This window comes from Phalacrocorax aristotelis, chromosome 1 (genome assembly GCF_949628215.1).
Source record: "Phalacrocorax aristotelis chromosome 1, bGulAri2.1, whole genome shotgun sequence".
Lineage (NCBI taxonomy): Eukaryota > Metazoa > Chordata > Aves > Suliformes > Phalacrocoracidae > Phalacrocorax > Phalacrocorax aristotelis.
The window spans coordinates 22,856,389-22,869,449 of NC_134276.1; the positions used below are offsets into that span (position 1 = coordinate 22,856,389).

A 13,061-nucleotide genomic window follows, 5' to 3' on the forward strand; every position below is an offset into this window, starting at 1 on the left:
TTTAAACACTAATCTTACTGTGTAGAAAACAGAAATAAATTTACTTTATTCATGGTTTTTCATGAGATATTGGATTTATAAATTTGCATCTGTTAATTTCTTTTACCCTGTATGATCCGTACTTCACTGACTTGTCGTCTTGAAGATGTAAAGTAAATCTGCTAAGGTTGAATGTTTGACTATTTGCCTCAAAGTGCAACGGATAATAAAAGATTTTTTATTGATATTAAACTAGCTTTGTGGGGAAAAATCCTTCCACCCCCCCCAGTCTGTCTCAGCTGCAACATGCACACCACAGACTTAGATGAGGAGTGTCTATTGTGTTGGTGGAAGAGTATGAAACAGCTGTGTAGCGCTTCCTTCACTGTGTGACATAAGGTGTAGACCACACTGGGTGGTGCTAATGGAGGACTACTGCAAAAGTGCAGACAATTTTGTTCTAATAAGTAAAGCTGATTATTATAGGCTTTTTTTTTAGGGGGCTGCAACTTGTCAGCTTCTGCAGTGGGAAAGCGAAACCTTTTGAGCAGGGGAAGAAGCTGGAGAGCAGGTTGGTTCCTCCTTCTGAGAGGATGAGGAGGGTAAAAGTAGTCTTAGCTACTCATAGGAGAGACTAGTTTCTTCCTGCATTACACACCGCAGTGCTGCCTTTGGCAGAAACCGCAGCCAGCCTTGCTTCAAGGTCTCTAGAAAGCAAAGTGTACAGCAGTGCTTTAGGGTACTGTTAACTTTGCCCGTGTCGTAGAGCTGACTCTGGCTCTAAGCCTGGCTGTGAGCCTTTAGCACACTTTGTCCCCTCAGCTGAAATTCACATAAGCTTATTTTAATTTTGAGTTCTGATTACATGCTTGATGATATTCAAGAAGCTTATCAGCATGTATGCTCTGGAAGAGGTTGCACCTCAAGTTAGGAAAAACTCAGAGTTCTGGAAAACTCTATGTATGCATGCGTTCACAATGTCAAGTAAGAAACTTTATTTTGCGTGATAAAGGGATCAGGAAGCACTATGGTGCACACAGAAATATGAAAGTTATGGCAACAGACTTTGAAGGAGAAGGATGAAAGGAAAACCATTCTTCCCCATTCTACCCCTCCCACAGTTCCCACTAAATGGTGAGGTAACTTGATGGCTGTATACCAAAAATTTTTTGGAAAAAAAGAGTACTTGCGGTGAATTTCAACAGCGGAGGAAGTGAGTCAGGGAAAGTGGTTTATGGAATTTTTTGCAGACTAAACAGGCATATCAAAGACTGAAAACATGTTTCACTGCTAGATTATTAGATTAGCATATTAATGAAACAATGAGATTTATTCTTCTTAATATGTATTTTCAGGTGTCCTGTAGTCACACAGATGTGCACAAACATGAATGTGTGTGCAAAGGTCTCTCCAGTAGCTAATCCATACCTACAGTCACTCCAGTAGCTGACTTTAAGACCTCTGATCTTGCCAGTATCTGGCCCCCAGCCCTATGGTCTCTCTGGGACCTGGCTTTACAGATCTCTCCTCCTGCTTTTGGGATTAAAAATGTCACAGCTGTCACTTTAACTTCCAGTGTTTCTTTTTTTTTATATTATGATTTTAACAATTGTTACACCACTGTTATGTTTCAGTTGAGTTTCATACTGCATGGCAACATCATTGCTGGCTTTTATTCTTGGCAGGTTGTAGAGGTTAGTTGTTACAGGAATAAGAACCTAAGTTTAGGAATATTTTACCTAGGTTGTATCTATTAATAAAACTTCAAAAATTATTTTTATATTTGCTGTTCATACACAATGTATTATCAAATATTTTGTTTCTTTGTGCAAGTTAAGCACAACTTTCATTTAGAGTTTAATTGAAATGTATCTAGTGTTTAATAGTAGAGTTTAACGTAGCTAAACGGTATTTAAAGACTGAATGCTGAACATACTTGAAAATCAGCCTTTGATGTAAAAAAATGAAAACATAATTTTAATAAACATAATAAGTTCAAATATTTGGTTTAACACTGATCATTCATGAATCATGAGTGTTCCAATAGGACATACAATTTGGAAACTCTGCCTGGTCAATAAAATAAGCTTGTATTTAAAATAATTGATTTCCACAGAAATGTATTTTTCTTTTTAAATTTCTGCTTCAAATAATTTCTGCTTAAGTAGTAATTAAAATTTTAAATGGCTTAATTAACCTGCTTTGCATGCATAGCAAGGCATTTTCATTCTAAATCAAGTCATTAATTTTGTCACTTGGATTATAATTGTGCCTTGTCTGTTTTTGATTTTCTGAATTTCCTACTGTTTTGCTAATAAAAATGCTACCAAAACTTGTCCGGTTGCTCAAAATACAGCTAAGTGTGTTTGTGAAAGCTGCTGATTCTTTAACATGCCATCCTGTGTAAGTAGCACGCACCGGCTTTTCTACACTTCCATTGTAATCCTACAACACTACGCTACAAAAGTGTCTCCCACTAAGAAAGTTAGAGAGCCATGTAGTCAAGGAGGAAATATCCAATGCAGGGCTTGAGAAGGGACCCTTATGCTTACCAGCCCCAAATGTCAAATCATTAGACCAGCTGAACAACTCCTTTGTCATTACATAGAAGCACTTCTAAGAAATAAATGATTATAGTTTAGTATATAAATATGTTGCTTATTCAGTTACATGTTTTGGAGAAAGATGGCAAAATTATGTTTGATTGCTATGACTAAGACTGGTCCAGTCTTAAGAAATACTGATACAATGAAAGCAACTTAAGATATTTTTAGTCAAGGTTAAACCACATTTATTTGCAAAGGCTTTTGCCTGTACTGTCTAACTCTTCAGTCACGTAACCTGTATCCTTTGTGGCTGGCAAATTATAGAATGCTGTAGTAATTTATGATCTTGATTTAAAACAAACTATGAAGAAAAGTTTCCTCCAAATTTTATTTGGAAGACTGCAGTTTGCATTTTCCCTGAAGGAAAGAAGCTTTTCAGAATAGGAGAGAGTGAGTGTGAAAGGTAGAGAGAAATAGTCTTCCGAAGAATGGGGGAAGTTTTTGGTCTACTCAGCTAGCCAAAAGCTGAAGATCACAGCTGAATTACACAGCAGTGGATGGGGGGAGAAGTAGGACAATATTTCACAAATGGGTTCCTGGGGAGAAAAAAAGGCCTGTGAGAGAGGAGAAAGTATCCCACAGTCCTTGCATTACAAATAGTAAAGGCCAAAATGAGGTGGAACTGGTTTTGGGAGAGACAGACTTAAAATGATCAGAGAAGTCTGATCACAGATTCTGATCTTAGTTAAGAGGTGCGTGCATTTTCTATGAGCTTTTCTTGTTTTCTGATTTTGCTATTAGAAGAGGCGGAACATTTGGGCGCAACTCTTGCCTGCCTTGGGCTAACCTCTATTCAGTGTGCATGTATTTACGTTCTGGACTTGACTGCATGGAGTTGAGGGACTTTATATTTTTAAATTGCAACCTGGCAAAATGAGTTTGATGGTAATAAAAGGAGTAATTTGGTAAAACTGGCATCTGTGCTGTGACAGCCTTAGCATGCCCATCATGTTTTCAAGATGGTGATATGAACACATACAGAAATGCTCTGCGCTATCACTGCCTGAGACTGTGGGAAATTCAGTGCTACTTCAGTACTGCAAATAGATGCAGTCATTGGCCTCCTCTCTGAATTTTTTTCTATGATTGGCATCATAGTAACCTCTGAATTATGCAGCTACTGTGTAGGGATCTGCTTGAAGATGAGGTTTAAATATTGGTTGCTTGCGCAGTGATTAGCTAAGTCAGTTTCTAAATTTAACTGAGGTAGTTAAATTGCTTCTTGAACTGTGTGTAGATTAGTCTCTAATGGCTTGGTTTTTTTCCATATATGCAGCTTGTAGTCTTTGTAGATTACATTGACTATTTTAAAGTGTAGTTAAGAGCAATTTGGTGGGGTGTGTGGAAGATCCATGTAATCATAGATAACTTTAAAGGGCAGTCTTTGAGAATCAGAGCCAACACCTTTGTGCCTAGCATTATTCTATCAGTCCAAAAAAACTCTGGTCTTCTACGCAGTTGCACAAGTTTTGCTCAGTTTGTGGTTCTCAAATAGCCTCAGGCAGGGTGTGGTTTTCTCATCACTTGAGACAGTGAGCCTCATCACAGAGGTGCCAATAGCAGTCGTCTTTTTGCTCAGCACCCAGCTGGTTACAGCCTTAGTCAAGACATCTATTGGACTGTGGGAGCTCAATGTGATTTAAACTAATAATTGCATTTCACAGGAGAATATTTTATTACCAGGATAACAGTAACAACAGTGCTGGATGGAGGCAAGTTTACAGTAAGCTTACTTCAGAATTCTGCATCTTTCTTTGTTTCTCTTTAAAGAAAAAAACATACTGCACATCAACATTCTAGGATTTAATTTCCTCCCCCATTGTTTTCACTTCAGCTTGCTTAGGTTCAGAATCTGCTTAGTGGTGTTATGGATGAACATCTACTTCTAGGAAACCTTCTTGTTCAAAACCATTTAATGACACATCAATATTGAAAGTATTTTTGTCCAATATGCAAAATATTTTGAAGCAAACTCATAGCAAACTTCAGGACTAACCATTGTGGGACCAGAGTAGGGAAAATAATCACATCTTTTTGGAAATAGGTACTGAAATGAATTTCGAACTGCTTTCTTCAGTGAAGTTCACAAGAGACTGCAATGATCATTAGGATCTAGATGGTTGCCCTTTCCACTTTAACTTCAGGAATACAACTGAAGCGTGTTTTATAAATACTCATTACAGTCATATAGCTTTTCTTGTAAGTAAAATGTTAACTTGTAAAGCATCCTCATTTTTTATGTGCAGTTCGTGTATTTATAGGATTAAACAGACTGCCCTTAAACTCTGTTCATCTGGTTGCAGCAACATAGCTTCTTTATGTAGCTGCCTCAGCTATGCATTAAAGCAGTTTAAAAATAGTTATTAATGGTTCCTTATACTTAATTAAAAAAAAAAAAAACAAAGGGGGCACTGAGAATCTTTGCAGGCAGCTGCCTGATCTGAAGCCTGCCAGCATTTGGTTAGCTAGGTACATTTTCCCCATGATTTGGGGAGAAGCTGCATTCAGTCCTGAGGGTTTGTGGAAAGAGTTGACATATGTTAAGGGGCATGTCTGATGAGTTTTCACATTCAAATAAGAACACAGTATTTGAATAAGGGATTTTACCCTGCCAGTGGGAGGGGAGTTTGGGAAGACTGTGGGGAGTGGGTAGGAAGGATGGAGGAGCAACTACCCTGTCCCGTCCTTATTCTTTTTTGAGAGTAGGAAACAGTCTTTAGAAATAGTCTATGACTAGAAACAGTATTAATAAAAAGAAGTTAAGAACAAGGTTTTGTACCAAATAGGCCTTGTAGGCAAACATGAGAATGTAAAACTGCAGGTAGGAGAAGGGTAGTTGTAAGCATTAGTTTATCCCTCTCCCTTTAGTTACCAATGCCTCCAGCTCTTGTTGGACCAGCTGGCAAATCTTAAAGCAGCAGTCAGATGAGACATTGCCAAAAGCGAGGTGTGCAAAGCAGTAAACTCTGGTAGAGGAAAGCAGCTGTAGGATGCGTGGACACAAAAGCTTTCCATGCTGCACTGGCAACTTGAGTAGAGAGCATGCAGAAAGCAGTGGTGCTAGAAGCTCTAAAATGTGGGCAGGGCATCTTACCTGGCATCAGTATAAAACTGAGTAGCTTCTCTTCAGGTGTTCGGCTACCGAGTTTTGATAGATGGGTCTTTCTTGCTGAAATTATGAAATATTAATGTGATCAGTTCAACATGAAATCTATTAATATACTATTTTATGACATTTATTGTTAAAGTATTGGGAAACAAGTAATGTTCTGTTCTCTATGAATTGTAAGAATTAAGACTTTTTAGTTCCAAAGTATATAGAGAATAGGTTCCTTTGATTTATATTTTTAAGTTTGTCCTTGATTCCATCTTACCCTTTTGGAAAGGAAAAAAACCTTCACAATTTACCAGGAGCTAGGAGCAACTGATTTTCTTGGGATGTGATGGTACCTTTCATCAGATTGGTGACTTGTTATTCCTGAGAAGATGATACCAATTTTTTGCTGAGTTTCTATCGACCCGTCTCTTTCAGAGTACTGTATATTTAGTAAAAAACTATCCTTTATTTCATGCTTTTAAAATTAATTTGGTCTTAAATATTTATGGGTATATTATATTCTTTTCTTGTAAACAAACCACAAAATCAATGTATACCAAGCTAGCATTCACCAAAACCATATTTTTATGAAGAAGATGGAAATGATGCAGGCATTAACTACTTAGGTGGCTAACAAGGTAAACAGAATTTGTACTGTGTACATGAGATGCCATGTAATACAGTCCTTGGGACATGACAGATGCCTCTGTGAGCCTGGGGAATAAATATATAAGAAATGTCTATTTTCTTCTATTCAATAAGATTTTTGTTGACCCTCTCAGAGTTTGCTGGGACTTTTATGTGATTTTTGGGAACTGCGGCTGCAGGGGGTCACAGAAAATTGCAGCAGCTCTGAGCTTTTTACTGTCCTAGGTCTGTATGCCTACTGATAAGATGGACTAGAGGGCATGATTTATGAGGAGCGGCTGAAGATACTGGGTTTGTTCAGCTTGGAGAAAAGGGTACTGAGGGGTGACCTCATCTCTGTCAACAACTTCCTCTTGAGGGGGAGCGGAAAGGGAGGTGCTGATCTCTCCTCGCTGATGTCCGGCGGTGGGGCACGAGGGATGGACTTAAAGCCGCCTCAGGGGAAGTTCAGATTGGGTATTAGGCAAAAGTTCTTCAGTAAGGGTGGTGGTCAAGCCCTGGAATGAGCTTAGTAGGGAAGTGTTTGTGGCCCCAAGCCAGGTGGGGTTCAAGAAGTGTTTGGGCAATGCTCTTGGGTATCTGGTTTAACTTTCAGGCTGCCCTGTGTGGAGTCAGGAGTTGGACCTGATAATCCTCATGGGTCCCTTCCAACTCAGGATATTCTATGATTCTATTACTCAGCTTGAATTCTCTTTCTGTGACAATATTTCTTGTAGAAAGCAGCTATGAATCTTTCAGGTCTAGTTACCACATTTTAGGTAGTCACTTGCTATTCATTTACACAACTAAATGTTGTAACTGGTCTTTTGAATACCTCTGTCCTGTTTGAGTATGAAATGGCAGGTTAGCTTGAACTGCCTTTTGGCTGATGTTTTTTTTTTTTATTTGTGCTGAAGCCGTTTGAGTGCTCTTACCATCATTTGCAGGGTCTCAGCTATAAGGATAATAATTCAATGAACTGCTTTGTCTTGTTTCCTGTGTATTAAGTTTCTGCTCACTTCCAGTCTGATTCCAGCCCTGGAAGCAGCTTGGCCAGGAGCAGCAGCTATAATAGCAGAAATGTTGAAACAGGGAATGGGGACAGGAATCCATTTAATTAAATCAAGGAGTGGTTGGATTACAGCTGTCTTAAAAAGCACAACTTTAAGTGGAGTGGATCCTAAGGCAATAACTGGGTTTTGCTTCTGAGAAGGAAACATAACCCATCTTGTGGTTGAAGCATTTGTTGGTAAGTATTGGTGTGCTCTAGGTCCAATTTCTGATCCTTCTACAGGCCTTTTGGGCCTGCCAGCGTCATCAAGTATCTTTGTGCCTCTCAACTGTATAAGTGAGATGCTGCTTCTTGCCTTTGTCAAGTTTAGAGAGTAAATTTAATGTCTGGGAGTACAGATGTAGTAATGGAGGTATTTTGCAACCTTACTGTAATAGGCTTTCTGATGCTATTATGCAGTTGCAACCTTGCTAGGCTTAGGCAGTCTGTTCCTCCTTCAGTGGGATTTAGTTGGCTGTGTTGCCAGGAATTTGGTATGTGGTCGACTGCCAGCTAGTGGGGAAGATGAGATCCTTCCCCAAGTGTTGGGTGGCTGAGTGCATTATAGGGAAGGAGAGGATAGATGAAACTCTGACTCTTGTGTGCAGTGTCTCTATTCCCTCCTTTCCCATGGAGCCTTCATTTGTAAATATTGTAGGGAGTCCTAATTAGAAAATAGTGTGTGACAGTTTTTCAACCTTAAGATGATTGGGTTTTTTTAACCAGTATTTGCCTCTCTTCTTCCTCATTGTCCTTATAAAATTAAAACTGTTCTTTTCAACCTTTATGTAGTGAATTAAAACATGTCGAGACAGACATTTTAGGGTGTGTTATGCTATTGGTTTAGTTTGGATCCAGGAGCATGTTTATGATGCAAATTCCCCAGTTGTGGAGTATATGAACTCTTTTCTGATGAGTCTAAAACCAAAAAGTGCTCTTTTGGTTGTGGTGTTCAGCATCTAATGGGACATGAGATCAGGTGAGAGCTAACTTGGAACAAATATCCCTTCTTCCCTACCAAAAAAAAAAGTATATAAGATGGACACAGGATCATCAGGACCATATCCTGTGCTGCAGGTCCCTCTGCTGCTATTGTACCACGGAACTTGCTAATGCAGTCTTTACCTTATTTACTGTTCCTAATGCCTTTTGGAGTCTTTGAACATCCTCAGGGGTCCACAAGTGGAAAATCACTGATGGATGGTACTGCTTTCTTGTGGACTCCCTGTATGTCGTTCAGTTCTGCTTTCATGATACTATGTAATACTATTATACTACTTTTCCTCCCAACTCACCCACACTTGGCACAGACTTAAAGAGGAGAATTGTAGAGATAGCTGTAGGTCAGTATGATACTTCCAAGTATTCAATGTTAGGTTCTGAAATTTCATAGACTTACAAAGCTATGTTTACATTATCAAGATATATATGTGTATGTGTCTTGAAGAAAGACAAAGACTTGTATTTACAAAAGGTTCCACAAAGGATATTTCAATGCGCTGATTTGAAATGCTGAAAGAAAGCAGACTTCAAAAATTTAGTGTTATCATTGGTAACCTCTGCATCTTCAGTAACCTTAGTGAATATCTGATGATTTGTAGCTGGGGAAAAAGTTGCTTAAGCCTCCTTTTAGTAATTGATTATACATGGTAAAAATGCTTTTTTTTTTCCCCCTTGAAGTTGGTTTCTGGAGCACTTCTACCCTGCCAGCTCCATGGAGATCTGTTGATACAATGCCAGATTCCATGGAACACAGCTTTTCAGCCTTCAAGTCTTGAAAGGGGATTTTCAGAGAAGACTAACTGCTGTATTTGGTCTAAGACTCACTATGGTTTTATAGTACCTTATTTGTCTCATAATGGGAGTTACTGTATATGTAATGAGGAAATCTCTTCAATGATGCAAATAAGGTTTTGTAAGCCAACACTACTGTATCAAAACATGTTACTTTTAGTAATACCTGACTTTCACTTTAGGCTTTATTTAACCCCCTAACCCCCCACCGCCACCCCAAACCAAACCAAACGAAAAAACAGGGAAAGTTTATATATTGAATTATTAGGAAGTTAGTGGTGGGCAGAACTTTTACATCTGAATTTGTGTTGCTAGTAAAAGGGAGAATCTGTCACAAAGAGCCAGAAATGCCAAGGGAAAGTAATGTTTTATATTTGGGGAGACGTAGCTGCTTGCAGTCTTCATGCACCTCCTATATTAATAAAGTATTAGATATATCTATCAAGTGTATTCAGATTTTTTTACTGCAGTTTTATTCCTCTCAGTATTCTCTTCCTGGTGAGAGGTCTAAATGGATATCTGTCCATGTAACTTAATTTTAAAAAATGTCTTCAGTATCGATAAGGCCAGGAAAAGGGGTATCTTGATTTCTGCTGGACCCTGTTCCTTGCTTGTGATTCAGTTGGGGGGGGTGTGGGGTGTGTGTATATGGAGCTCCTGTACTACTTAAGACTGGATATTCCAATTGCTAATTTCTCATGCATCAAACATTAATAGTTCCTGTGATTAACTTGAAGATGGTAACCATGTGGAAGAGAGAGAGGAAGGTTACCTGATAGAGAGAAATTGCATAATTAGTGTTCAAGTTACTGAACACTGGCAGTAGGAGAGGTATGAAAAGCATCCCCACTCTGGGGAAAACATCAGAGCTCAGGCCTTCTTAGGCACCAAAGCGAAATAACCACAATGCACAAAGCTGCAAAATACCTGGCTTCGTCAGTGCTGGGGCTTAATAAGGCTACTTGTGCTCTGTGGTGGCTTTTCTTGTTTGTTGGGTTTTTTCTACTGTCTTGAGTGTTGCACGCTATCGCTCATAGTGTCTTCATTGATTTATGCACCAATCATCAGTTGCCTGGCACTTTGTGATATGCTGTAGTACAGTAGCCACCAGAAGATGGACTTCATGGGAACAGATGGCACGCTTGGCACAGGATCTAAATAGTTGGGAATTTTTATGTTGATTCACTTAGACTCAGCCGTTGGATTCAAACATAAAATATTTTGTTCGGTTTTTCCTTAAAATGCACCCAAAATAAATATGTTTTTTTTCCCCATGTAGTTTAGCTGCCAGTTCCAAGTTTCTGATATGTGCAGTGTTGGTGGTAGCTTTGTAATCAGAAGAATTAGGGAAATCCTGAGTTCCCTGCTGAAATTCTATGGCAGGAGTGGGTGGGAAACTCCACCATGAGGAATTTTAGGGATGTTGATTTATTTTGTATTAAATCTCCATGGGCTGTCTGCATGCTGGGAATGTGTACCAGGAAATTTCTGCTGTTGTCTCAATGATCCTGGTTGCTCAGGTGGACATTGAAATTGCTTGACTGCAAGGTATTTTAGGGATCATGATATGCTGTGGTAGCTTGGTAAAGCATCTTTGGAGTTGTTTCCCAGTGGGAAGGTCTGTCCTGCCAGGTGAGAACTGGGAGTGGAGGAGGCATACAAAAATGAATGCTGAATTGCTGTGGTACAAAGTGTTGTTTTTCTTTTGCAGTGTGACCTATGTTATTGTTCTCTTCATCATTGCAGAGTGTCATATATATTAAAAAAGTGTCTGTATCTGTGTATGTCTATATATCAAATATATGTACACAAACCATGTACTCCTGTGTATATGCATATAGGATTTTTTGAGGGTTTTTGGTATGGAAAAGAACATTTCCCTATGACACTTTAGATTTTGGATTAACTGAACTGTGAGAAAACTTAACACCTCCCTGTGACATTTTAGATTTTAGATCAACTGCTGTGGGGAAAAAGAGTTTTAAGAACAAGTCTTTTTTTTTCTGAAAAATGTTGTTCTGAATGGTTTTTAATAGTAAATTACATGATAAGAGAAATAAGGAACACTGTGTATAGCCATAAAATCAATATTATTGGAATGAAGTGGATACTTCATCCCTTTTGTACTTTTCCCTCCAGTTTAGGGTTAATTGGAGTTCTGAGAGACAAATTACTCAATTTGCTTCTGGTTTAGCTTGAGGTCGTTTGGGGATCTGCATGCCGTGTTCTCACTGCCAGCATACCGCGCTGCCCTCGTAACGTGGGCTGTGACCCAGACCGTTATTTCACACACTTTAAATCCAGTTAGGCTCTGTTAAATGGCATCAGTGTAAGTCAGCAAGGCCTATCTGCAACTTACATTTTCTTTAAAAGATCAGGGCATTTGCTGCTAGTAACACTATTGTTTGTGAAGGAATAAGGCTGGGACAAATGCACTCAAAATGGTCTCAGAGAGCTATTTGTGCATTATTGTAGCCTAGACGTAAGAAAAGGCTTGCGTGTAGTTGCAGACTTCTAATGTTCTCTTAGAAGTTGCTCCCGCATCAAATTGTCTAAAGTAGTGTAAAATGATTCTTGTGTTACAGAATTATTCCATTTCTGTAATGTAGATAAAATGTGACTTTCCATAACTCAAACTAAACTATTAGAAGATTGCCTATTTGATAACCAAAGCAGATTTAAAGTAAGCACTCTTAAGATGCATAAGGCCATCATTCAAGAGACCATATTGAAAGAATCACACTTAAAATAGTCTTTTAGTAGTTTATAGTAAATTGGGAAATGAGAAGCCACTCTGTGCTCTCTTATTTTAATTCAGATGGATGAAGAAGGAATTTGTTTGTAATGATGCTTTTTGGACTGTAGTCCAAAAAGATCCTGGAATAGGTGGATGATGGACAAGCAAGAAATTTCCTTTAGGTGGGAAATGTTCTGGTATGGTTGATTGTTAAGTAATAGTTTTTATTAAATAGCAGTTCTCTCGGTTTTGTAATTTTTAAATTTCATTGCCCGGGGGTGTTACTCTGCTAGAAAAATTAAGAAGTACTAAATAAGTGGGAATTAATAGTCTTGGAAGGGCACAGCAAGATGTTTGAACCATGATTTACTTTAAGGTTAGATTCATCTTAGCTATTTCATGGGAGTACTCTGGTGGTTGAAAGAACGCCTGTAGACATTTTGGCTATGGAGAGTGAGAACTGTGTGGCTCTGTCTACACAATCAAGTCTGTACTCAAATATAAGATCCAAGGCTGATGTCTGGAAACATTTTGACCTGTTCATGGAGGGCTGTTCCTGACCTAATTAACTTGGCATTGTAACTAACCCCTCTCCTTTGTGATTTTGCTCCTTTTGAGCTCATCCAGTTTATACTCCTTGCTGAATGTTACTGTTTAGGTCCTAAAGGTTAAAACAAAATTACATTTTACAGGATTCCATTTTTCCAATCAATGTTTCAGTACTTCTAAATTTTCATATATGTAATCATGGCTTATTCAAAGTAGAAAGAACCGAATAATTCAGCTGCCATATGGTTTGCACATGGCAAGATGATACAAAAGGGGGGTGGTGATCAATCTAAGTCTCTTTTCCTGTGCTGTAGGACAAAGCGCTGCTTCCTTTGCTTTCTTAACTCCGCGCTGTGTTCCTTCTCCTTGTTCTGGCTGAGTGCTTTTTTTTCAAGAGATGGTATTTTTAGAGGGTAAATGTTATTTGAGAGGTAGACCATATACTATAATAAGATATTTATCTTTTTATTTCTTTTAACTCTGCTTAAAAACCAAAAAGCTACCACTGTATCTGTATATGCACAAAGAAAACTATTTTTGAGTTGCTGTGCAAAACTGTCCAAATAGAATTTAAACAAGCTCCAACAAATGCATAGTGTGTATTTTTACTGAAAAGACAAG

General features: G+C 38.5%; 1 protein-coding gene across 4 annotated transcripts in view; it reads left to right on the forward strand.

Moving 5' to 3' along the window:
- The window catches only part of WASF3 (WASP family member 3), a 76,826-nt gene that overhangs the window by 26,103 nt on the left and 37,662 nt on the right, over nt 1–13,061 (forward strand). The window lies entirely within an intron of this gene.